This window comes from Dermacentor variabilis, chromosome 3, assembly GCF_050947875.1.
Source record: "Dermacentor variabilis isolate Ectoservices chromosome 3, ASM5094787v1, whole genome shotgun sequence".
NCBI lineage: Eukaryota > Metazoa > Arthropoda > Arachnida > Ixodida > Ixodidae > Dermacentor > Dermacentor variabilis.
In genome coordinates, this window is record NC_134570.1 from 243,548,021 (window position 1) to 243,574,564 (window position 26,544).

The 26,544-nt window shown below is 43.4% G+C and overlaps 1 protein-coding gene and 1 non-coding gene across 3 annotated transcripts in view; both read left to right on the top strand.

Annotated features, from left to right (window-relative positions):
• Positions 1-26,544, top strand: part of LOC142576766 (innexin inx2-like) — a 199,959-nt gene that overhangs the window by 130,529 nt on the left and 42,886 nt on the right. The window lies entirely within an intron of this gene.
• On the top strand, positions 5,661-5,735 carry TRNAF-GAA (transfer RNA phenylalanine (anticodon GAA)). The gene has a single exon. It is a non-coding gene; the product is annotated as a tRNA-Phe (tRNA).

The window sequence follows — 26,544 nt, forward strand, 5'->3', positions numbered from 1 at the left end:
ACAATCAAAGCATTTTTAAAGCATTCTACGTGCCATGCAGAGAAAGGGCACACATAGGCTTGCACGTTGCCCGCGTTCCCCAAGCGTCTGTGTAACTTGGTTGGTCAGTAGATAAGCAGAAAGCATAAGTATTATTTTTGGCTCAGATTATGCCCATCGTTTACGCCTAATTAAGGCTCAAGTATACTTCTGAAGCATGGCCTATTCCAAACAACGGGCAAGAACGATAACTGCTAACATGGAGCCGTTGTGCAAATCAAGCCATCTGTAGACTCATTAAAGATGTTTTCGCTCTCTCACTTGTACGATGCCGTTGCACGGGGCGCGGATTCTCGCGCCGGTCAAAGGCCCGCAATCATGCTGCACATCGGAAACGTTTCACGCTCCTCCGCGTGCATTGATCTGCTCTGGGGCGCCAGGCGTGCGTTCAACCATGCAAACGCGGAACTGGCGTGACCGCCCCGCGTTACTCAGCGTTGACGACACTCACTCGCGACGGCGGGGTTACTATGGTTACCAGAGCTTCTTCCTCTCGTTGACTTTCCTTGCGGTGCGCACCTTTCTTCTGCTCAGCATGTTTCCGAGCGGGATTGTTGCAGGAGTTTTGTGGTTTTTGCAATCCATTAATATATTGTTTTCTTTCGCTCTGGTGTTCGAGTCGGCTGACATAACTGCTGAGTCGCGAAAATAGGTACGCATGGACCCATCCTTGAAGCCCATCGCAGAGGCATTTCGGCCGCGAACACCGCCTGACATTGCCTTGTTTCTATATGCAGTATTTTTTTATCGAAATAGGCCTTGGAGCCGTCCCTCAATAAATACATTTTGTCGTCACCATCATTGAAATTCCAGTCGTTTTAGTGCGATATCAATTATTCGGACGCTCTTGGTGCATTTGCCCCGTCGCCGTTGGCATTGGAATCGCCGTTGTCTTGCTTCCCTGCCATCGGCGTTACATGCGCGGCCAGGCGTGGAGGAAGGCGCGAAGTGGGCTTGGCTCCGAGAGCGACGAGGTAACGTGGCTCAGTGGGCTGTGCCTGAAGAGCTGGTGCGGGCATTGCGCGCGCATAGGCGGTACACGCACAGCAGCTGTGTGCACCGCGGTGCAGCTAAAGATATGTCATTGTTTCTTTGGACGCTGGCCGTCGCATTTCCTTGGCTCTTGCGGCGTGACTCATGCTACGCCACTGACACGCTTTTCATCGCGCCAGCATTGTGCGACACCTTCGTCGCAATGTGAAACTTTGCTATCGCTTTTACTAATTCTCCATGGGGCGAAACTGACATTTTTCTTCTTTTTGCCCAGCGTTTGTCCCTAACGTTCGCGTAATACGCCTCTTTAAGTATACCTGTCTGCTATATTTAAATGCGTTTCTATGCTTGGCCAACGAGAAAGCCCTCCGCCCCGCAAACAGACGACCGCTTTCGAGGCGGCGGTGAACGAGTTCGCGCTGCCTCCAGCGCGGAGATGTCGCAGATCGCCTTCTCTCTTCAACGTGAACTCAGCGGAACTCAGCGCGTAGAGGCACCCTTTCGCGGCATCGCAGATGTCTTTCAAGCTACAGTCCACGCTGCGTTGCCATATGAAGCCGCCTCCGGAGCACACGTGTTCGTGGCTCATAATGGTCGGCGCAGATGGATGAGGCGCTACAGAGCGATGACGGCTTACGTATATCGGAACGTCATCAGCGCACTTGGTGCCGCCAGCTGCAGTACTTTGCTTGCGTCATCAGTGCTCCTTTCGCTCCGTCCGAACCAGTTCGTGCCACCGCTGCCGTTGGTGCTGGCCTGATCAACTTTCATAACGTTGATAATGACACCAGGCTGTGTAAAGATGAGAAAGTGGAACAATGCTTACGCATACTTAGACAACTCCCAGGGGAGTTTCTGCGTGAATTCTTTTTAATTAGGTTATATCAAAACAACACGAAGAAAAGTTTGACGCATTCTCTCCTTTACGGGTTCATTTCTTAAACAGGCGAAAATTACTTACACCACAAACCACTACACTCACGTAGCCAATTGAAAAAAATCCGTAAATTATCATTTTATCACTTTTCATGAGGGCGCAAGTTGCGACTGCGAAGTTGAAGCCGAGATGTGATATCTACTTATGAAGCAATCATATGAATAGCACCACTGTCGGGAAATGCGTGCACAAAATCTGCATTAGCCTTCCAGTTAAGATCAGCCTTTCTGCTAAAGGGAAGCTATCGGTGGCTTGTGTGGGGCGGATATCTAGAAACTGTAAAAATTGTTCTGCAGTATCAGTGTATTTTTCTGTACTGACGTAGTAGTTCTGCGGAAACCCGCAAGGTGGAGAGAAGTAATTAATAAAGGGAAAATTGGGTGGATGTCTGATTTTCCCCTTATTAATTACTTCTCTCCAACTTGCGGGTTTCCGCAGAACTATTACGTCATACTCTTGCCTTTGCTTCGTGTGTTGTCGACAAATCCGACTTCGTCTATGCATTTAATGACGCTGCAAAACGAACTCTTTTATTTGATACTGTGTCTAGTCTATTGGACTGTGATCGCTGCATTGTTTTAATGGGAGATTTCAATTGTGTATGTGATCCCAACGATCGAAGCGGCATTAACACTCAGCGGGACAGGAGTGGTGAAATTTTGTCTAACATAATAGAAAATGCAGGGCTCGTTGATATAGGAGTGTCGGGACAGGGAGCTCGCTCTTATACAAGAATTCAAGGTCATTCCTACGCCCGCCTTGATCGGGTTTATGTTTCTTCATCGCTCCTCTCTCGAAGACTATCCTGCATTACTATCCCCGTTTCATTCTCTGATCATTGTATGGTTATCGCAAACATTGGTGAAAAATTTGTAACTAATTTCCGACCACAGTGGGCACTCTGGAAGCTTAACTCTGTGCTCCTAAATGATCAGGAATTTATTAATCGCGTGCGCATGGCTCTAACCAATTCTCTTTCTAGTGACTTGCCATTATTTGCTGCTTGGGAACTCTTTAAACAAGAGGTTCGTACAGTGGCTATTGAAATTGGATCGGTGAAATCATTCTATAGAAAGAATGAAGAAAAAACACTTCTTAAGAGCCTATGTAGCCTTTATGAGATTGAATGCGAAATGCCAGGCACTTACATTGCTGACATAGAAAACATTAAATGTGAGTTACAAAAGTATGACGCGCTACGTTACAGAGGTGCGCGAATTCGATCTCGAAACAGGCGTGTTCTGCAATCTGAGCAACCAACACGTCAAGCTTTACTTCACGAGCGACGTCACGGTATTTCCAAAGTAATTCCTGAAATATACTCCGAAGGTAGTCTTGTAACAAATACTAATGACATAATTTCTCAGTTCGAAACTTTCTACACTATGTTGTTTAGTGCCCCTCCGGACGATCACGACGCAAAAGTTTTAGAGAGTTTTGTATCTCTTGTCAAAACATTACAGGATGATGACAGTGCAGTCATCAGCCTTACGATTCAAGAAATTGAGCTAGCTATTGATCAGCTGCCTTTGTCGGAAACATCCGGCCCCGATGGACTTTCAAGTGAATTTTACAAAGCTTTCAAATCAATTATCAGCCCCATATTATTGGATATTTTTATTTCAAGTTTTGAGATTGACGCCCTTCCGCAGTCTTTTTGCAAAACCCACACAGTTTTAATTCCCAAAAGTTCAGATAAAGAGAAACTGCGTTCCGTTGAAGGCTATCGACCGATCACATTGTCAAACGTGGATTACAAAATTTTTGCGAAAGTTCTATCTAATAGATTGCAATTTGCGATGTCAATTCTAATTGGTTCCCATCAGACATGTGGAATCAGGGGCCGATCAATTCAAACCAACATACATATCGTCCGTGCCCTACTTCAATACTGTTATGGTTCCACTGAGCAGCTTGCGATACTCCAGGTAGACCTTGCTAAAGCTTTTGATCGTGTCAGTCACTCCTATTTATTTTCCCTTCTGGAGCATGTCAATGTTGGCTCCATTGTGCTTAAAGGCGTTAGGCTTTGCTACACCTGTTGTACTACTCGTTTAGTTATTAATGGCCAACTCTCCGAACCCATTTCTATTTGCTCATCAGTAAAACAAGGCTGCACGATGTCCCCACTACTATTCGCCCTTTACCTGGAACCGCTATGCTTAAGCGTAATTCAGTCGAGTAACATCCATGGCTTCAATATACTAGGTAATGAAGTTAAAGTCTTAGCTTATGCAGATGATCTAGCGTTCTTCTGCACGGATAAGTCCAGTGTTGAAAAAGTAGTATCGAAAATAGAAGAATTCGGCAGCGTATCAGGAGCGCGAATGAACTCCTCAAAAAGTTTAGGCTTATGGTTTGGCTCATGGTGCTATACACCAGAACAGTTTGCAGGCGTTAAGTGGACTGATGTCCCGCCAAAGTATCTTGGCGTGCCGCTAGACGCATCTAAAATTAAGCGCACACTATTGGAAAGAACGGGCTTCGGTACTGCAAAGTTACGCCCAGACATTCGTTCCACAACGACTTTCTATTTTCGGGAAAGCCGAAGCCTGCAATAAGTTCTTGGCAACAAAAATTTTCTATGTATTGCAAGTTATCCATTGTGCTAGGCTATACATCCAACGCTTTCACCGTATCTTTGCAACCTTCGTATGGTCTTCAACTTTTGAGCCCATGAGGCGCGACAATATCTTTAGGCCTGTTAGTGAAGGTGGGCTGGGCTTAGTACATCTTTATGTGCGGCAAATAGTGTCTCGTTTCTTCTATTTTCGCGATACTTCCCATCCTGTAATTCGTTCACACATGCAAGTCACACTTGTTAATGCGTTACCTGATTTAGTTGTTTCTTCAAGTTTTTCTTCGCGCTTATGCTTGTGGGGGTTCATGCAAGAAGTTTACTTGGCAGTTCGTTTCCTGGCAGTTCGGTTTTCCACTGAATACTTGTATTCTGTGTCGCGCAAAACGTTGTACAAAGACTTAATATCCATGCTATTTCCGCCTCCACTTTACCGATAAATATACATTAAATTGCCAGGCCACGATGTGCTAAAGCGACTTCGCAAAATGTATTTATCCCCTTGCTGCAAAACATTCTTTTATAAAGTTCATAGTGAAACCATACCGGTTAAAACATGGCTACAAAAAAAGGGTATCTTTGTCTCTTCTGTTAACTGTCGCCTTTGTGATGTACCATAGACAATTGAACATTGTTTTATTAACTGCACCGACGCCATCCTATTTTGGGATGTCCTCCAACGGACTTTAAAGAAAGACTTTGAGATTAACGCTCATACTGTGCGATACCTGCTACCAACCTCTGATAATAGTGCGCCTTTCGATATGTTTTTTGTAATGGGAATGCACAGTTTGTGGAAAACGCGAACGATGGACCGCAACGCCGAAACGGTTGTACCTACAAGAGCAAATTTCATCCAAATGACACTACACCTAAAGCCGGTTTATGATGGACTCGGTGTACAACCGGACTGGTACCCTATTTTGTTGAGGTGCTTATCCTTGCCACCCTTCTAAAGTGACACGAACGTTTCTACTCACAGTATGAACGCTACCTTTTCTGTGTGTGACTTTCATTGTGCCCTCCATTCTCTGACTATGCAGAACTGGTGAACGTCTGGTTGAATGGTTGAATGCAACTATAATAAATACCATGAAAGAAAGAAAAAAAAAAGCCTGGTTAGCTCAGATGGTAGAGCGGCTGCCCTGAAAAGGCGGTGGTCCCGGGTTCAAGTCCCGGACCAGGACGAATTTTTCTTCAACTTTGAGGCTTTTCTTTCGAGGAACCCGTATGGGTTTCTTTTGTAGAAATTGCTACGAATGGGTGGATGTCTGATTTTCCCTTCATTAGTTTTCTGTACTATATTCATGAAGAACTCATCATTGATAGTTCGTCCCGTTTTAGTTATACTATTGGACCTTATATTCTGTAATATTTCGGTCTTTACATTATATAAATTAATGTATTATTGTTTATAAATGAAGAAATAAATTTTATGGTTATAATGAAGTTCAGTTGGAAGAAGTGCGCGTGGTGGCATAGGAGCGTGCAACGTGGTGGGAGCATCGCTCTTGTGAAACGAAACCGAATTGACTATTGAGTAAAACTTGTGTTTGCAAACTATTCACAAATTATATGAAACCAACAAAATTTTTAAAAGAATTCTACACGTTCTCAAATTCGGAACAACGTGCAATATTGCGTAAATCGCTTTTTCCACATTCTCTCATTTAAGGCTTTATCATGCTGAAGCGAATGACTGCGCTGAAAAAATGAGCCCGGTACTGATGTGTGAAGGGATCTTGCTATGTCATAAAAATTTTGGCGAACATTATAAACAGTGCTTATTCGTGCACACCCCTATTACAAAACCAAATGGAGTATTCTCCGAATCGGCGACATGTACGGAGCCGGCACTTGGATTACATTCAGGATAATCGGTATGCTGCGCTCGCTTGAAAGTACTTTACTTGTAAGAAGTTTCTAAAATGGTTTAAGCGTGGAAACAGGAAAGATTATTAGTACAGTGCATTGCAAAAAAGTGACAAGTATATTTGCCCACTGGAAAGCGACTTTTCACAAGTATTAGGCACAAGCATGCTATAATAAAAGAAAAAAGAAAGTGTTTGCAGCATGTCATAAAAAAGACACTACATATGAAGCATATGTGGTGGCTCTGCTGCCTAGGTCCTTTTTACAGCAGTACGCGAAAATGCTTGTGCGTGCACGCGTCATTGTTTATAGGTGAAGAAGTTTGATTACAACCAGTGAAACAAATGTTACAAATCTAGGTTCCTACAAGCGCACCGCTTCTAGGAACTTCTTGCCGCGCCACTGGCCACTCGAAGCACATTGCCTGTATTCGCGGGCTTCTATCAAGCTCACGTTTCTGTAGCAACAGAGAGCTGTATGAGGAGTATTTATATGCTGCTCTACAATTTTTTCATTGCCACTTTTCATGTAATTATAATATTTGGTAAGGTAATTTATTATTGTAGAATAGTTATCTAATAAGGCGGAATGCAAAAATATATTCTGAGCATGTCCAAGCGACGGCAAAGAACGTCACCTTAGTTCTGTCCAGCTACGTGGCATTTACATATTTCTAATGTTTGGTGCAAGTTACGCGGGACGCCCTGTATGTATATATATATATATATACATTACCATCAAATATTACCAGACGTTACTACCATATGTGTCAGTGCTTCTCGATCACTGGGTTACCTGCGACGTAACCTTCGTAACTCATCTCCACTTAACCGCAAACTGGCATTTCAAACATTTGTTCGCCCTCGACCTGAGTTCGCCGCTCCAGTCTGGTCTGCCCACCATAATTACTTAACATGATGGAATCAATCAAAAATAGAGCCGCACGTTTCATTTCCCGGAATTATGACTACCATTCTAGCGTAAGCCAAATAAAGATTCACCTTTCACTTCAGCTGCTAAGTAATCGTCACGAAATAGCCATTTTGTCATTGTTTCATAAATACGCCCACCACACTAATAAACGCTCCCTACACCTAGAAACATCATCGCAGACGTCGCACAGATTACACAATCATCATTGCTTCATGCGCAACTATGGCAAAACAGAAGCATTTAACTCATCTGAAATTCCCCGTGCCGTTCGGCTCTGGAAGAGCCTCCCCGACAACATAGTTGCGGAAGCAGATCGTGAAAAATTCAGGCACTCACTCAACTCGCTTAACCTTTCTTAACCATTGATATCACACTCACTGTTCGGTGTTATTTTTCCTACATTTCTCTTGCAATGTAATACCTTTGTTACAAACTTATAGAGTTCTTTTTTATTGTACTCATATACCGCAATATGCAGCTATTATGTTTCTCTAACTTTTAGGCTGTGCACTTGGCTGGCGTTTGTTTTTAATTATTATTAATATTGTTGTTACTAGATTGTCTGTACATAATGGTACTAGTACCACTATGTGACGTCCGTAAATTTCTAGACGACACTGACTTTTTAAATAAAATATAGTTTATTAACAAAGCCTTTTCCTTCATTAATTGGATATTAAAACACCTCGTGTTTGGCGCAGCATAGTCTTAGCCGCTTTTACTCCATTAAACCCCTTTTAACTAACTTATTTGATTCTATGCCCATGTAGGGGCCTTGCAAGGTTCTACACAAGTAATATATATATTGTGACGCTCTTAGGTGCATAGTGGGTTCACGAATGTGACGCTCTTAGGTGCATAGTGGGTTCACGCCTCAACAAACAGTATGCGGGGGCACCGAATATTCTGCTAAAACATGCCCGACTGTTTGACTTCTTCCAGCAAGAGGGACCACCATTGTTTCCTCCTTCTCGTATACACCATCGCATAGATACGGGATCTGCCCAACCACTGCGACAGAAACCATACAGAGTCTCACCATCGGAACGCAAGGTGATCAATGACCACGTCCACGAAATGCTAAATAAGAATGTAATCCAAGAATCCTGTAGTCCGTGGGCAGCGCCAGTGATCCTGGTTAGAAAGAAAGATGGTACATGGTGATTTTGTGTCGACTACCGCCGCCTCAATACCATCCCTAAAAAGGACGTATATCCTCTTCCGCATATTGATGATGCTATCGACTGCCTCTCATCAGCGTCTTACTTTTCGTCTGTTGACTTGAGGTCGGGGTAGTGGCAGGTTCCTATGCACGAGGCAGACAAGGAGAAAACGGCATTTGTAACACCAGATGGACTTTTTGAATTTAATGTGATGCCGTTCGGGCTCTGTAATGCGCCTGCAACTTTCGAGCGCTTCATGGACAACATCCTGCGTGGTTTGAAGTGGGAAGCATGCATGTGCTATCTAGATGATGTAGTGATTTTCGGGCGCATGTTCAGTGAGCACAACGCACGTCTCAATCTTGTGCTAGACTGCTTGGACAAAGCGGGTTTGGTCCTCAACTCGAAGAAGTGCCATTTTGGAGAGCGCCAAACGCTCGTTCTGGGACACCTAGTGGATAAGGACGGGATACGACCTGATCCAGCGAAGACTGCTACGGTGGAAGCCTTCAAGCAACCTCGCCATGTAAAAGAGCTACGCAGTTTCCTAGGGCTTTGCTCGTACTTCCGCCGGTTTATTCGTGGATTTGCCAACATCGCGTATCCGCTGACATGCCTCCTCCAGAAGGGCGTTCCCTTTGAATGGACTCCTGAATGTGAAGATAGTTTTCGTGAGCTGAAGTCTCATCTCTGACGTCTCATCCCATTCTCCGACACTTCGACCATGCGGCTCCCACAGAAGTTCATACGGACGCTAGCGGTATTGGCATCGGCGCTGTCCTTATTAAACGCGTCGACACCAAAGAACACGTCGTCGCCTATGCGAGTCGTTCTTTAAGTAAGTCCGAGCGTAACTACACCGTTACAGAGCAAGAATGTCTTGCAGTTATTTTCTCAGTACAGCGCTTCCGGCCGTACCTGTACGGGCGCCCCTTCACTGTGGTGACAGACCATCATTCTCTCTGCTGGCTGGTGAATCTCCGTGATCCGTCGGGCCGGCTTGCGCGTTGGACACTCCGTTTACAGGAATATAACTTTACCGTTTCTTATAAAAGCGGCCGCCGACACGCCGACGCTGACTGCCTCTCGCGCATGCCGCTTCCAACAACGGACTGCGACGCGGACAACTTCGACTGCTATATCGCATCACTGTAGCCGGGATTTCCTGATATAAATACCTTCAAGGTCGAGCAACAAAAAGACAGAACTTTAGAACCACTGCTCATTACTGCAAGGCAATCAGCACCATCCACTCGTTTCTGTGTTCGTGATGGGGTTCTTTACAAAAAGAACTATTCTACTACAGGCCCACGGTATCTTCTGGTGGTCCTGGAGAGTCTCCGTGTCTCCGTCTTGCGCGCTATGCATGACGATCCAACATCTGGACATTTGGGTTCTGCGCGAACTCTCTACCGCCTTCAAGAAAGGTTCTACTGGCCTAAAATGCGCCAGACGACCGCCCAGTATGTGTCCAGCTGCAGCGAGTATCAACGTTATAAGCGACCGACGAGTGCTCCTCCTGGTCAACTCCATCCAGTGCCACACCCCAGCACTCCCTTTGAGCAAGTTGGCATCGACCTCCTCGGTCCTTTCCTGCGTTCATCCGATGGGAATCGCTGGATTATCGTGTGTGCCGATCACTTGACACGCTACTGTGAGACAGCTGCAATACCATCGGCTACTGCAACCGAAGTGTGTATTTTTCTGCTGCGTTTTGTCATTCTCCGACATGGACCTCCCAGAGTCATCATCAGCGATCGTGGGCGGCAGTTCACTGCAGACGTGGTCGAAGAGATGCTTCGTCTATGTGCTTCAAGGTTTCGCCATTCCACCCCGTATCATCCCCAAACAAATGGCCTTACGGAACGCACGAACAGAACTCTTACTAACATGCTGTCCATGTATGTCGAGTCAGATCATAAGAACTGGGACAGCGTGCTACCTTTCATTACGTACGCATTTAACACCTCAAAGCATGAAGTTACGGGCTACAGTCCCTTCTTTCTTCTTTACGCTCGTCCGCCTCGTTATACACTAGACACTATCTTCCCGTTTTCCAGCCACGATAATCTTTGTATATCAGAGACAGTCTGTCTTGCTGAAGAAGCCCGACGACTTGCTTCTTTACGCACTCTTGTTTCACAAGACCGCTCGAAGGCACGCTGCGACCGCCGACGCCGACACGTGATATATGACCCTGGTGATTTAGTGTTGCTCTGGAAACCAACCAGGAAACGTGGACTATGTGAAAAACTGCTGGCCCACTATGTTGGACCCTATGTTATTACGGAGCGCATCAGCGAATTAACCTACCGCATAGCGCGTCTCACATCAAATGGCCGACAAGACTGAACCGAAAGACTGAACTTTCACATGTCGCCCGTTTAAAGCCCGTTATTCCTCGACAGCCTGTTTGACTTGCCCGGCGGGCTTCGTCTGCGCGGAGGGAAATGTGACGCTCTTAGGTGCATAGTGGGTTCACGAATTTGACGCTCTTAGGTGCATAGTGGGTTCACGCCTCAACAAACAGTATGCGGGGGCACCGAAGAGTGGTGAACGAAGAAGACGACGTGTGGCTGGCTGGCTGAATCTCGACAGGCGCTCAGCTGATCAAGGTCATCGCTTCTAACTCTTCCCGGCTTCAAAGTAACGCCTTTTGTGGGCGTAACAATATATATATATATTTATATATATATATATATATATATATATATATATATATATATATATATATATATATATATATATATATATATATATGTATTAGAGCACGATGTTTAAGGGATTGTAGGTGCACACAATGGCATACGAAATTGGCACTGGATCACAGTAGCTTTCTTCATAGTAAAATATTTTGCGCGCACAATTGACAAGGACACAGTGAAGGGGGGATACACGCGCGCTTACTCACAACTATCTTATTTTCGGAAAGATACAGAACATATATACCCCAGCTATCAGCGCTGAGCATGTGCTGAGAATGTCAGTAAAACAGAAACAGATTAAAAAACAGATTCAGAAGGTTCAACCAATATTTAAAAAAGCGAATTCATTTTCAGTGATTACAACCGATGGTCGGCTTATGCATCTTTCAGCGCACTTTTTTGTATCAAATGCTTCTGTAATTTCACGTGTTAGCTTATTTTTATCTGAAAACAAAATGTCAGTGTTAAGAGAAATACCGGATCACAGTGGCATAGATTACAGTGGTTTGACAAGTGCGAATGATTTTCTTTATCAAGAGAACGTTCATGTTCTTTTAGACGGGTGTTTATGCACCGACCGGTTTGCCCTATGTACATGTTGCCACAGGTCAATGGAAGCCGGTACACAACACCTATTCCGCATTTAGTGAATTTTTGATCGTCTTTTAGACCACAGCTACATTTTTTTACCCTATTGACTAATTTGTTGGAAATAGCTTGGCACAGTTTTTGCACCTTGTTAGGAGCGCTGAAAACCACTTCAACGCCATACCATTCGTACCAACTCGCCCAACTAACAGTTCTGCTGCAGTAGCTTTCTGCCTCAGCGAGCCAGCTCCGTCTCGACCGTCGTCGACCAGGCGCCGCACACGGCCGCCGCAGACTCGAGCGGCCGCAGACTCGGGCGCGGACAGCGACGCAGGCAATGCGCCGCACGTGCGAGCTCCAAAGCAGTGCGCATCTTCAGTTCAAAAGACATCAGATACTGCAACCACTATTACGGAAGTTTTAGAGTACGATAGGGAATAACAAAAAACGCAACATAATGGCACACAGGAACGATGAAAGAAAGGGGAAATTACGATACAAGGTTGGTAGAGAAAATATTTCTTTTTCTGCAGCAGGAACGACCTATGCCTATATGTTGTTAATACATGCGTTTGGGCTTCTCGTGCACCGTCGGAATGAAGCGTCAACGCGGCCAAATCGCCACCATCGTGGCAGCTCACCATGCGATGAACCCTTTAGCAGTTGAACACAGCGGAATGCTGCAAAACGTTTGTCGCTGCCAATACGAAAGTGAGCTCAAGTCAGCAAAGCAGATCAACGCTTAATGAATACATTGCTGCGCTAACAGGAAAATAAAGAAAAAGAATCAGTCCAAGTTAAGCTCTCGACCTATCGTTTCTTACTTGCCCTCTTAAGCCTCTATTTTCCTGTTAGCGCAATGATGTATTCATTACATCTCAACTAACTCGCTCAGCAACAAGTTCTACTCAGAGCAATGTTTATATAAAAAGAAGAATGAATAACATTAGTTGCTAAAATTAATCATCAACATCAAAACTTTTAAGCTGAGCGCTGCAAGATAGCTTTCTCAAAGCAGTGCGTGGGCTCACCAGGGTGGATCGCTTTCACGTCGGGAAACTGCGAAAACCACCAGCGTTAGCGAGCGGCGGCGATCGCGCGCTGCGTTCTTCGGCCGGAGGTGACGTCACCGCCCCAAGCAGTGCCCGTCGGTTTTCCCCCTTTTCACTTCTCCACTGCGCGTTATGAAGCATATCAGACGAGCAGTTAAGGCGGAATAATCGCAATTTTCTGAGAAAAAAAGAACGCTTCTTGTGGGAAATACACATGACCCACTTCAACTACCTCACATTGCGTACTAAGGCTGTAATTCATTCACACACTTAAATTCGCGTGCTGATCGGCCATACTTCTCATCTGAATTTCACTAAACTTGATTTGGGTGGCAGTAGTAGTCCCGTGGCTGTGGGCCTGCACTTGCCCACGTAGTCTAGCGCGAAGGCAGTACCTGTATCGGACAGGTGTACTGATTATATCAGCGCGGATGCGCATCGGTGATGCGCAGTGTGTACAGCGCGCTGCATTCATGTCTTTATAAGCCGCGCTCTAAATAAACCTTCGTTCTTTCCTGCACTGACCATGCTGCTGTAAGCGTCGTCTCCCTTGGCACGTTACAGTGCCCACACATTTCCAACTTTTCGTGGGAAGACAGCGGTCCCTTTACCAGATATACCAAACTGGTTTCACCAAACCAGTTGCCCCGTTTAACTGGACGCCGGGGAACGGACTAGGGGCCTCGTTGAAAGCATGAAAATTAGATAGCCAAAATTGAGTAATTAGTAATAATTCGCAACAATCATAATTATTGCGGAAGCGTTAAACTGTTCTCATACACCACCGAATGTGACCTCGGTGTAAAGTAGACATCTCTAAGACACTGGCAAACGTTGCAGATAATGGCAGTATAGAGGGTTCGGGGTTTCCCAAGGTCCCTATTAACGTTGCGCTCTTAAGGCTTTGCCCACTCATAAATAACCATGTTATCCCTAAATTTCAACTTCGTGGAACGTTGAGTTATTTTAGGACGCTAGGGCGTAATTGCTACGTGGTTCGTAAAATAAATTTATAAAGCGCGAAACATAAATTTGTTCCGATTATAGAGCAGAATTTACGATGCAAGTTACCCAACTAAAATTATTCGTGTACAGCAAGTATAACCCTAATAAAGTCAAGCTTGAACACAGCTAAATAATTTCTCTCAAGATAGCACGTTTATCCTTCCTTCATTGGTTCTTTCACCAGTGAAAACTACGCGATGACTTCATTTCCTCGCCGCACTATATATTTCACAACTTGTCAATCGTGTTTATAAGGTAGGCATTGCTGCATTCGGTAATAATCCATAATTTCAATCATTCCTGCGTCGCGATAGTAAACTGATATTACCACCGATACAGCAACTATCAGTAACAGCTAATATTACCACGATGTATTAACATTACATTAATTAGCAGGAGCATTGTAAGTGCGCTTCTGATCAAGTTCGGGTACTAATTTCCGTTGTTCTTTCTTCTGCATTTGATTTTTTTACGCGAGCTGTACCCACTTCTCATTTTAGTGTCCTTGGTCTCTGAAGGCAACTGGAACAAATAAATACATTTTCACCAGAGACGTACTCAATCAACTCAATGCAAACTTGTCTTCTTTATCTAGATGACGATTGATATTTCAACAAAATGTAAACAACGTATGCGTCGTGTACTCAATTGAGGTTAAAAAATTTCGCGCCTCCTACGGTGCCAGTAAATAGAGAGAAAACGGGTATTCAACATTTTCAAAAGCGCATAATCACTGCGATTTTTGGTTCTTCCAGGTCAGTGGGAAAATTTTGTAAGCCTTTCATATAACGGCTTTTAGCGGGCAGAAAAATACGGTTTAGCAATGTTAAATTAGCCCTTGAAAAATTTACCTGCGCCTCACCCGTGACATACGCCACAGTTTTTCTAAATATATTTAAACTCGACGAAAGATATCGATATTTTTGGACACTGTGGAAACACGCATAATGCGCTCTTGAATGCTTCCACGAGCATTAACAGATTATTATTTATTTATTTACAAATAATGGCAGATGTGATGCCTGGTGCAAGTAATAAACATCAGATACAGCTAGGTAAACCTGACCGCATTGGCATCTGTGGGGCAGTCACCGCGAACGTATACCGAGTAAAAAAATTAATACATAAATGTTTGCCCCACGGCTAACAGCCTAATCCATCAGGGGCAAGGTCGAATAAGGACAAAATGAGTTTGTATTGTCGACAACATAATTTTTTTGAGTGAACATGACAGCTGCGACAGACGACAGGAAAAGGGCCGGACGTAAGTTTTAGTATAGCTGCTGCTGTCGAACCGTGGTGTCCAATATTTTTATGCACACAAGGTTGTCAGAACTCCTTCAACGAAGAGAAACGTCTGAAAAAAGAAAGCAGCCCGCCTAACCATTCCATTACCGTAGATGTAGTTTTAGCTCGCTGTCCTGTAAAAGAATTTTTTTAAAACTTCACAGGGCAAGGGTCATGAAACAAGCAGAGACTGTTATGGGTATTTTCAGACACTGCAGCCATCGCATATTCAGCTCAATTAGTAAAAACGAGGTTGCAGGTTCGGCGCCCGTGCTCGGCAGGAATGCAAGAGTTGATGGATACGCTTTAGAAGGGCTGATTGTTAATACCAAATGTAGAATACACGCTGTAAACATTAGTGAATAAGAGCCCGGGAAAATTTTTCGGGGCCCCTCCCGCACAGCACCTTTCGTATCCCATACGATGACATAGAACATAAAACCGAGTTATTCAATATCAATCAACCAATACATCATTCAATTGATGTATCAGTCAATCCCCGCGAATATTTAAATATATAGCCATAACCATGTTCATTGGAAACGCGTGCAGCATGATTTTCTTTTTGTTTACTTATACAGCAGCAGCAGCTACATCTGCAGCTGACAAGCACTGCATCGCGAGGCATTCCCAAACATATCCAGCAACGAAACGCGGGCCAGTGCCGCATTGCTGGCATTCGGGTCAGCAACCTCCCGCTGAAGCACACCTTCAACCACACACCGCAAATAGACTCCCGCTCTGGGAGGCCACTTTGTAGGCGTCTTTCAGGAGGGTCCACGAGCACTACGCACTGCATAGCCGAGCGTTAGGGACTATTCCTCGGACACAGCCTACGCCTATGGCCTAGCCTCGCTGCCGACCTCGTGCCCCCGACGTCGCTTTAGAACTTTCCTTCTTTCTTGCCCCTTCTCTCCTATCCAGCACGGCGTTCATCGTTACTTTTTGTGCCTCAGGAAAAACTGCCTTACTTGTAGCTAAGTCGCATCTTTGGCCCATGGAATAACGTTGCCAGCGTATCTCCCGCTACGAAGGTACTTATAAACTTTCTCAGAGACACTGGTCTCGTTCAGATACTTTAGTTTGTAAAGAGTTGTGTTGGTGTTTTGTGTAGGTTCTGCACCTGTCGTGAAATCTACATATAATTTCATTCCATTTTCATAGTACCCATCTGCAGTAGCAGGCTAGGCGTGCCGCCAGGGAAACACCTACGATATTTGCAGTAAAGTAAGCATGCAAGTATACATACATATATATATATATATATATATATATATATATATATATATATATATATATATATATATATATATATATATATATATATTACCAAGAAGAAAGGAAACCGAGGCGCGCGATTCTTATTAGTCCTATCATAAGAAGCCGACAAGGTCATTGTCATTGGGAAGGACAAGGATTGTTGACTTCTTATGACATTATATATATATATATATATATATATATATATATATATATATATATATATATATATATATATATATATATATATATATATAGGGGTTTCCAGCTAGTACGGGCGCGAGCACAAGTAAGACGAAATGCACAACACAATGCTGGACTTACAACTGAAGTTTATTGTGAATACATTCCACAAGTCTCCGCCACGCATGCGTATACACCCGAGAACAATAACAAGGTTCATAGTCAAATATCAACAAAAGATATACACGTGCACAAAAGCCAAGTCACACCCCTTCCCGACAAAGCGAACAACACTTGAATTAACATAATAAATTTAAAAATTGAAGTTCTTCATCATTGATATAGACCGAGGGTTCACTCACACATGTATGCATGCCCATCTTTTTGATGTGGAACGCTTGAATTATTTCTGTTTCTAGCTTACTGCGTTTTCTCCCCACAATCGATACACTATCAAAAAGTGGTCGGCAATAGTGCCTTTTACAATGCAATGGCAAGTTCAGTCCTGTACCGGTAGGTACCAAATAGCGATGCTCACGCATGCGGTCATTAATGCAACGACCTGTCTGGCCAATATAGGCCAGTCTGCATGAGAGAGATATGTGATATACGAACGAAGATGCATAGTTATTGTGAGGAAAAGCGGTGTGCTTTTTTCCACAGTCACTAGTCGCATCTTTCTTTTCTCCTGTGATGCTTTTGCACAACCTAACCAATTTGCTCGGTGCCAAAAACACTAGTATGACGCAATTCCTAGTGGCCACCCTCTTAAGATTATGAGACAAGGCATGCAAATATGGCAACAGTACGACGTTTTTTCTTTTTGAAGATTCATTGTCATCTGCAGTTACCGGGGGTTTCATTTTTGTCAACTTTCTAAACGCAGATTCAGTCACAGCCATCAAAAGTGCAACCGAGTACTCTGCCGACACTAATCTCGCCTTCTGGGCTTCAAAACTCTGCTGCAACGAGTGAATGCAACTCTTGTTAAAAGATCGTTCGTCAAGCACAAGGAAACTATGCCACGTTTTATTAATTTGGAGTGGGATGATTAGTACGGGAGGAGCGAGTTTTTCTATCTAGAACAATAACGCCAAGACACATGACTCCCACTTCATATTTAATTTCCAAATCAAGAAATCTGATCAAATTTTCTTTGCAAAGTTCAAACGTGAATCTGAGGCCTCGGGAGGACTCCTAGAAACACATTAAAAGCCTTCTTGCATTTGATTCAAGGCTATCACCGAAATTAAACCTTGAACGCACTAATAAATCATCCACATACCTAAATATCTGCGCAATACGTTTGTCCTGTAGCCTGTGAATTACACTACTGTCAAACTTGAATAAAAAAATGTCGCACAGTACTGGAGAAACCTTAGATCCGACGCAAATGCCCTTTCTCTGAATGAAGATATCGTTATTAAAGGACACTACAGTGGTTGACAGGTAAAACGTGAGAAGTTCCAGGAAAGACTCAAGTGACGAAGCGCATGAATTCATAAAAGCTACTTCCCCTCTTTCTTCAATCAGATCACCTACAGCTGTACACAGGTCATCGTGTGGGATAGGATAGAACAATTCCTGAATATCTACAGACATCGCAGCATTCGCACAAAGCTCACTTGACTTTAACCAGTCCACAACTTCCGAGGAGCTCTGGACGCCAAAAAGATCCGAAGTATCCTGAGTTTTCAACGTACGCTGAAGGAACCCACTAACGACTATCTGCCATGAGCCTGCTTCTGTGGCTTGTGTGTCTTAGCTGCCAAAAACACACGTAACACATATTGCTTACTTTATTTTACGGCTTTTTCTAAGGCGTCAAGCTTCAGTTTCTTGAGAAGTTTTATTGCTAGAGCTTCCCACTTTTTGGGCGACACATACACTGGCCGAAAATTCTTCTCAATGACAAGGACAGCTTTTTCTTGAAAGAGAGCCTTTGGAAGCATGACAAACCAACCTTCTTCGTCGGTCTGTAACAGGTTCATCTCCCCGCTGTTGAAGTGCTGAACGACATGTCGGAGAATTTTGTCGTCACGTCCCCTCTGTTTTCTGTGCCACCTCAGCAGACAGTCAACTCTTTCAGAATGCGCGCTGTCCTTTTCATCTATTGGGGCCTTTACCGCTATTTTATGAACGCTAGCCAGAATCTGAGGCCCGGTGACCTGCCGCACCATGCTGAACTTAGGACCTTTACTAAGGAGCCTGTCACTTTCATCCGGTACTTCAGCCCCTTGCAAGTACACGACACACACACGATCATGTTTTTTCTGAGGTTTCTTCGGAAAATTCCTGCGAATGTCGTTCCAGTACACCTCTGTCACCGTGTCAGCTAGGCGCCTCGTGTGCCGAAATTTGGCAGTTCCCGCGAAGTCGTTGCTTTTTGAAGGCAAACCACCCGGAGCCCTTCGTGTTGATGTCTGACCAATGCTCCGACTTCAGGATCCGACACACCCTTTTCCAGTGGCCTGTTGACGGCTGCAGAATACCAAACATGGCTCTAACGTCTTCTGGCGGTAGGCCATCCTTGACGCAATTTGAGCAATACCGAGACTTGCAAGTTGAAACTGCTATCGCACTAACACAAATGCTGGCGGGATCCGCAGAACAGGAAACACGTACAAAGAAGCCCAAGGTAGAAGAAAAGCAGTTTAGTAGAGTGGTTTGCTGGGCCAGTTGGTGCATGGTGAACCTATAAGGGGTTCCAGCAAGTACAGACGCAGCACAAGTAAGAAGAAACGGACGGGACCACGCTGTACTTACAACTGAAGTTTATTGGCAATACATTTCACAAATTTCTGCCACGCAGGTGTATACACCCAAGAACAAAACTATGACAAGGTTTATATTATGTATGTATATATACATATATATATATATATATATATATATATATATATATATATATATATATATATATATATATATATATATATATATATATATATATATTTATTTATTTATTTATGGTACCCTCAAGGCCCGAAGGCATTACAGAGGGGAGTGGGAAAACGGGATGTATAACAATAAAGTACGGAAAATAAACAATACAGTGTGTTAGTAATTACTAATTATACAATACTATGTAATATCTTGCCCAAAATTTGTAAGTACGACACACAATGTAAAAAAAGTAGCATGTTGATAATTCCTGTTATTACAATGTTAATCAGTGTCGACCTTAGTCGCTTGTAAGTACGGCAAGTAAATGAAATAACATGTTAATAATTCCTAATTATACAATGTTAGCTAAAGCCTTACGAAACAGTTTGTTGTCGACAATAGATACAATTTCACAGGGAAGGTGGTTCCACTGCCGTGATGATCTGGGAAAGAAAGATTGACTGAAAGTGTTAGTGTTGCCTGTTTTAATTCTGACCTTATGGTGATGATCGATGCGGCTCGATAGGTAATGAGGTTGAGAAATGAAGTTACTGTGAAGGGAGGAATGGTAATAAAATTTGTGAAACAGTGTCAAACGTGCTATTGTTCTACGAGATGCAAGTGATGGAAGAGATAGATTGTCTTTCATTGATGTTACGCTAGCGGTACGGTTATAATTTGAAAATATGAATCGGACTGAGTTATTTTGGACAAGCTCGAGTGAAGAAATGAGGTTTTCATGGTATGGGTCCCACACAGCTGCAGCGTATTCTAGTTTAGGACGCACTAATGACTGGTAAAGTAGTAATTTTAAGGATGATGGAGCTTTGGAAAACTTGTGGCGTAAGTAACCGAGCATGCTATTAGCTTTACTTATTATGTACTGAGTGTGAATGTTCCAGGTTAGTTTTGCTGTTATATGAACACCTAAGTATTTGTATGAGTTAACGGGTTCTAGAGGAATATTATCTAGATAGTAAGTAGGAAGAGTACTGGTGTTCCTCTGCACGCGCATAACTTTACATTTATTAATATTAAGTTCCATGAGCCAAGTGTTACACCAATCAATCACATAGTCCAAGTCAGACTGAAGAGCATTAGTGTCGTCGTTAGTAATTATTTCACGATATATCACACAATCGTCGGCAAACAAGTGAATATGAGATGTCAATGAAGAAGGTAGGTAGGTCATTAATATAAATCAGGAAATATATATATATATATATATATATATATATATATATATATATATATATATATATATATACCAATGTCAACGCACACCATTGTCCTCACGAAGCGGACGAATCGAATCCTTACCAACAATGTTGTCGAAGTATGTCGCAGCTGACCAGAAGAACTGGGACGCCGTCTTAACTTTTTTGTAACTTACGCGTGCAATAGTGCCAACCACGAAGTTACTGGATATGCGCTGTTCTTTTTGCTGTACGCATGCGCTCCCCAGCGCTTCCTGGACACTATTTTACCTTTATTGTGCCAAGCAGATCCTTCCATCGCCTAAACTCTGTGTCTTGCTGAGGAAGCACGTCGACTGGCGCGTCTTAGGACGCTGTCCTCACAAAATTAAGGCCACAACAAGATTCGCTATAATGCGCGGCATATCCCCGTGAGCATTACCCCCAGTGATTATGTTTGGATTTGGACGCCTGTTCGCAAAAAGGAATTGTACCGCAAGTTTCTCGCCACTTACACCAGAATATTCGTTATACTCCCCCGCTTGAGGGATGTGAACTATGTCGTCGCCACAGTGACGGCAAGTAATCGGCGTTCAGGTGCGACGCAAGTTGTTGACGGGGCCACACTCACGCAGTACCATCACAGGTCCCTTTAACTCGCTCAGCGGGCTTCGTCTGCCTCCAGGTAAAATGTCGCAGCACTGCGCAACTGAGGCAGATAAAGAAGTAGAGTGTGCGCGCGTGATCTCGGGGTACCCTGCGCCGGCTTGGCCTGGCCTGTAGCTTCCTCTTGGAACTCGTTTCACCCTGTAAATAAACATTATTCGTAACATCTTATATATATATATATATATATATATATATATATATATATATATATATAGGAGATCTCGCTTGCGCTCACAGTTTTCCCAGGGCAGCTGGATAAATCGTAAAACACATTCATGGTGCTCCGGATCGCTTGCATGCGTAGTTTACTGCAAATATCGCAATCCCTCTCACTTTGAAAGACACTCACAACATGCTGGGTTTTAGGTCCGCACTTTCCACGCAGGAAGCCATGAAGCAAATTAAACACCACATAATCAACGGATATTCTAGAAATATTAAGAACATACTCGGATTAGACTTGCAAAAAGCGTTCGAAAGCATCAAGCATGAGTATATCCTCACTACGATAGAAGACATTGGACTCGGGTTGAGGATGTTTAAATACATCAAATCCTTTCTCGAAGCACTCACTGTGAAGATAAAGGTCGGTGACACAAACTCGGAAGTGGTTCAGCTCGGAGATCAAGCAGTGCCCCAAGGATCGAGCCCCAAGGATCGGTGATCTGTCCCGTCCTTTTCAACCTGTGCATGATTGGTCTGTCCAGAAAGCTGGGCAACATTAATGGCATTGACCATACCATATATGCTGGTGATCTCACTCTATGGTGTGCTGGTGGCAGTGAAGGGCAGATACAGGACGCAATGACTGAAGCGATCGAGACGGTGGAGGAATATATGAGACCCACTCGACTCATGTGCTCCCTAAATAAATCGGAGTTGCTACTTTACAGACGTGAAAAAGGGGGCAGGCCTAAGGGCCGGAATTCTTTATCAGAAGCAATATACACCTACATACAGAAAATTGTGTCAATATATCCAGAGTCAACGTGATCAGGGTACTAGGCTTTTTCATTGATGCAAACGGTGGAAACCATATGGAAGTCACAAAAATCACCCTTAATAGGGATAACACGTGCAGGATCATCAGACACCTGGCAGGAAGTCACAAGGGCATGAAAGATAACCTCATCAGGTTAATCAACTCTTTCGTACTCTGTCATATCTCATACGCCGCTGCGATGTACAACTGGACGCAGGTTCAACTCAAGAAGCTTGACGCAGCGATCGAGAAAGTTCTTAAAAGCGCATTGGGGATCCCAATTCCAACGAGCACTGAAAAATTGCTCAAGTTAGGAATACACAACACGACCATGGAGATCGCGGAGGCTCAAGAAACATCACACATAGCGACACTATCGACAACCAGCACGGGAAGATCAATCCTGGGCAAGATCATGATCAACCCCATTACGAACTTAGCAAAGTACACTAAAGTTCATCGAGAATTCGCAGAAAACATAATTGTGGCACCGCTACCCAGGAATATGCACCCAAAACATAACATCAACAGGAGAGTTGCACGAGCCAGGGCGTTAATCAAGAAAATGGATAGAGGGGGCAGAGGAGCCTGCTTTGTTGATCCGGCTGCCTACAAGGATCGAACCAAGTTCGTGGCGGCGGTAGTGGATCATCAGGGCAAATGCACCAACTGCGCCACGGTCTACACTCGCAAACCTGAAGTCGATGAACAAGTTGCCATTGCATTGGCACTAACAGACGACAGATTCACAGAAATATATAGTGATCCGAAAACAGCTAATAGAGCTTTCAATAGGGGAAAGATTGCCCCACAGGCTGCGAGAATAATTAACCAAAGGCAAACAAATGTTACACGTTACATTTATTGGTTCCCCGTGCACCTTGGTTCATTTGATGGTATTTCTGTCAATCCAAATTAATCGGCCAACAGCGTCACCCGCGATCTTACGGACCGGGCCGCTTTTACATATGGTTTTGATTCTGCTGGATTGGAGAACCTACAGAGAGAGATGCTCATTACATACAAGGAAATTACAAAAGATTACTACATGGAAAGGAAGGAGTTTCCACCCCCTCACTATAGGCTAAACAGAGCACAAGCAGTTACACTTAGGGACGACAGATTACAAACACAGTCTTATTATTCAGCTGCACATATAAAAGAATGGTCTGACATTGCCGACATGAATATTATATGCAAAGCATGCGGAAAGGAGATATGCACGCTCGAACATTTGCTGTGATAGTGTGGGTCATTTCCCTGGCATTTCCCGGAATCGGTTTTTAGGAATGATCAGATCTTCAGATCATATCCCTCAACAGAACTCATAGTTGGGCGAGTTTGTACGAATTCATAGTAAAATATTTTGCGTGCACAATTGACAAGGACACAGTGAAAGAAGACACACGAGCGCTTACTCACAACTATGTTATTTTCGGAAAGATACAGAAGATATATACCCCAGCTATCAGCGCTGAGCATGTGCAACAAGAGTTGTCAGTATAAAAAGAAACAGATTAAAAAACAGATTAGAAAGGTTCAACCAGTATTTAAAAAATCGAATTCATTTTCAGTGATTACAACCGATGGTTGGCTTATGCATTTTTCAGCGCACGTTTTGATATCAAATGCTTTGTGATTTCACGTGTTAGTTTATTTTTATGTGAAAACAAAATATCAGTGTTAAAAAATACCGGATCACAATGACATCGATTACAGTGGTTCGACAAATGCGAATGGTTTTCGTTACCGAGAGAACGTTCATGTTCTTTTAGACGGGTGTTTATGCACCGACCGGTTTGTCCTATGTACATGTTGCCACAGGTCAACGGAAGCCGGTACACAACATCTGTTCTGCATTTTGTGAATTTTTGATCGTCTTTTAGGTCGCAGCTGCATTTTTTTGCCATATTATCTAACTTATTGGAAATAGCGTGGCACAGTTTTTGTACCTTGTTAGGAGAGCTGAAAACCACTTCGACGCCATACCGGCTGGCAACATTCTTTAGCCCATGGGAAAAATAATGGACGTAAGTTACAACTGCAAGGCGCTTTTTGTTCGTGCTAAGCCTGTTCCTTGAATCTGTGGATTGTACACCCTTTACTATTTCTATTACCTTTTCGGCCGCTCTGAGTATAATGCGTTCCGGGAATCCCACCGAAGCTAGTCTTGTTACCTGATTAGCAAAGCTTTCTTTTATTCGGTGGCAACAAGATTTTACTAAAGCAGCCCGAAGGCAAGACACCGCAATTCCGCTTTTTTACAATCTTCGAATGTCCTGATTTGTGCTGTAATACGGGCTTTTTAGATCTAGGGCTGTTCATCCAGCATGTGTGATCAGGTAGCAATCGCAGAGAAAGATCTAGAAACTGTAGTTCGTTTTATTTAGCAATCTCATGGGTAAACTTAAGGCCTAGGCCACGTTCATCGAACGCTTTCAGTACATTAACCACATTACAGGCATGTTCATTCCCATCAAAAATGACAAAAAATCATCAACAAATCGAAAAATTTTTGCCAAGCTTCCTAAAGCACTGTGAATACTTTTGCCTACACGAGCTAGAAAAATGGCGCTTAGTATTGGCGCTACCGTGGAACCTATACATATACTTGATTTTTGCACATACATTGCTTCATTCCAACCGATAAAAGTAGAACTAAGATAAATGAATAGTATTTCATAAAGCTTTCCACAGGTCCTCCACTAAATTTCTAAATTTCTAAATTTCCTTTTTAATTTCATTTCTAAATTTTACTTTTTTACTTAGACAAAAAGCGCAAGGCGCTTTTTGTCTAAGCCTGTTCCTTGAATCTGTGGGTTGTACACCCTTTACTATTTTTATTACCTTTTCGGCCGCTCTGACTATAATGTGTATATGTGTTTCCAGCACTCCTAAAAAGGTAGAAAAACTGTGCCAAGCTATTTTCAATAAGTTAGTTAATAGAGTAAAAAAATGCAGCTGCGGCCTAAAAGACCATCAAAATTCACAAAATTCAGAACAGGTGTTGTGTACCGGCTCCGGCTTGAGTTGACCTGTGGCAACATGTACATAGGACAAACCGGTCGGTGCATAAACACCCGTCTAAAAGAACATGAACGTTCTCTCGGTAAAGAAAACCATTCGCACTTATCGAGCCACTGTAATCGATGTCATTGTGATCCTGTATTTTTTAACACTGACATTTTGTTTTCACATAAAAATAAACTAACACGTGAAATCACAGAAGCCGAAGCATTTGATATCAAAAAGTGCGCTGAAAAATGCATAAGCCAACCATCGGTTGTAATCACTGAAAATTAATTCGATTTTTTAAATACTGGTTGAACCTTTTTAATCTGTTTTTAATCTGTTTCTGTTTATACTGACAACTCTTGTTGCACATGCTCAGCGCTGATAGCTGGGGTGTACATATGTTCTGTATCTTTCCGAAAATAACATAGCTGTGAGTAAGCGCTCGTGTGTCTCCCTTCACTGTGTCCTTGTCAATTGTGCGCGCTAAATATTTTACTATGCATATCCCTCAAGTCCTGGCTGTCTAGTACGCCCGTGATAGGGCTAGGAGGCTTGACCTCCCCATCCCAACATGGGACTAGCCTGGCAGGTGGCAACACCTTGTACAGGGTGTTGTACAGAATAAAGTATTTTGCTCCTGCTCCTTATCACTTTGAGCTATGCCTAGACATTACCTATAACGCACCGATTAATATCGCCTGTGTGCCTTGATTAATTCGCCGGGGCATCGAAGAAACAATCTACGAACGTCGTGTGAGGTATGAAAATGGGAAAAGAGACGAGGGCTCAATTTTTATTTGGGGTGCTTATGAAGGCTGAGAACGTAAAAAAATATGTTACACATTGCCCCCTCCCTTTTCCTGGGCATATCAACCTACAGTAACATAAGGTCATGTCGGGACATTGGGAAGCATTGCTAATAGTGACCACGTAACACGTTCTTGAATACTGAATAAGATTTTTTTACACAGGCTATGTTTAATCGAACCACATCTAACTTCCTACACAGATTTTCCATAGCGTATCATCCATAATCACTAAATTTGATATCGGGGACAAGTGGCCAGGGTAACACACTCATAACGCTCTAGAGCGCATCTTGCACACGTAAGGTATTGCCGAAGCCCCAATTAAATTCCCACTTTGCGCTTTGCCTACAGATCAACTATTACGTGGCCCTTACTATCACCAAACACAAAGA